This window comes from Rhinopithecus roxellana, chromosome 11 (genome assembly GCF_007565055.1).
Source record: "Rhinopithecus roxellana isolate Shanxi Qingling chromosome 11, ASM756505v1, whole genome shotgun sequence".
Lineage (NCBI taxonomy): Eukaryota > Metazoa > Chordata > Mammalia > Primates > Cercopithecidae > Rhinopithecus > Rhinopithecus roxellana.
The window spans coordinates 54,445,935-54,447,405 of record NC_044559.1 but is presented as its reverse complement, the minus strand read 5'-3'; the positions used below and the strand labels follow the sequence as shown (position 1 = coordinate 54,447,405).

Genomic DNA, 1,471 nt, shown 5'->3' with positions numbered 1-1,471 from the left:
CCATATCTTGGCTCTTGTGAATAATGATGCAGTGCACATGGGAGTGTAGAATTCTCTTTGACATATTAATTTCAATTCCTTTGGGTAAATATCCAGAAGTGAGACTGATGGATCATATGATAATTCTGTTTTTAGCTTTTTGAAGAACCTCCTTACTATTTTCCAAGATGGCTATACAAATTTAAAGGTGTCGATTTATCAAGAGGATACCATGGTCTTAAAAAAAAAAAAATATGCTCTTTTACCAAGGACCCGCCAACATGGGCCGCGTTCGCACCAAAACCGTGAAGAAGGCGGCCCGGGTCATCATAGAGAAGTACTACACGCGCCTGGGCAACGACTTCCACACGAACAAGCGCGTGTGCGAGGAGATCGCCATTATCCCCAGCAAGAAGCTCCGCAACAAGATAGCAGGCTATGTCACCCATCTGATGAAGCGGATTCAGAGAGGCCCTGTAAGAGGTATCTCCATCAAGCTGCAGGAGGAGGAGAGAGAAAGGAGAGACAATTACGTTCCTGAGGTCTCAGCCCTGGATCAGGAGATAATTGAAGTAGATCCTGACACTAAGGAAATGCTGAAGCTTTTGGACTTCGGCAGTCTGTCCAACCTGCAGGTCACGCAGCCTACAGTTGGGATGAATTTCAAAACGCCTCGGGGACCTGTTTGAATTTTTTCTGCAGTGCTATATTATTTTCAATAAATCTGGGACAACAGCAAAAAAAAAAAAAAATAAAAAAATAAAAAAAAAAAAAAATAAAAAAAAATATGTACTCACCAATAGTGTACAAAGGTTCCCCTTTCTCTACATCATTGCCAATACTTGTTATGTTTTACCATTTTGATAACAGCCAATCTAGTGGGTGTGAAGTGATATCTCACTGTGATTTCAATTTGTATTTTTCTGATTATTAGAGATGTTGAGCATTTTTCATATATCTGTTAGCCATTCATACATCTTTTTTTGATAAATATCTATTTAAGTCCTTTGCTCATTTTTAAATACAATTATTTGTTTTCTTGTTTATTGAGTAGTTTGAGTCCCTTGTATATTTTGGGTATTAGCCCCTTAGCAATATACAATTTTCAAATGTTCTCTCCTGATCCGTGGGCTGTTTCTTTACTCTGTTGTTTCCTTTGCTGTGCAGAAGCCTTTTATTTCGATGCAATCCCATTTGTTTATTTTTGCTTTTATTGCCTGCACTTTTGGGGTCATATTCAAGAAATCACTGCCTAGATCAATGTCATAAAACTTTCTCCCTATGTTTTCTTCTAGTAGTTTTATAGTTTCAGGTCTCACATTTAGGTCTTTAATCTATTTTGAGTTGATTATTGTGTAAGGGGTGAAATAAGAGTCCATCTTTATTTTTCTTCCATATGTGCCTATTTAGGTTTCCCAACACCATTTATTAAAGAAATTATTCTCTCATCATTGTGTGTTCTTGGTATCTTTGTTAAAAATCAGTTGACCAT

The 1,471-nt window shown here is 37.3% G+C and overlaps 1 pseudogene across 1 annotated transcript; it reads left to right on the top strand.

Moving 5' to 3' along the window:
- The first annotated feature begins 226 nt into the window (after positions 1-226).
- Positions 227-716, top strand: LOC115900360 (annotated as a pseudogene). Its single transcript, XR_004059997.1, has one exon. The product of XR_004059997.1 is annotated as a 40S ribosomal protein S17 pseudogene (transcript).
- The last annotated feature ends 755 nt before the right edge of the window (positions 717-1,471 follow it).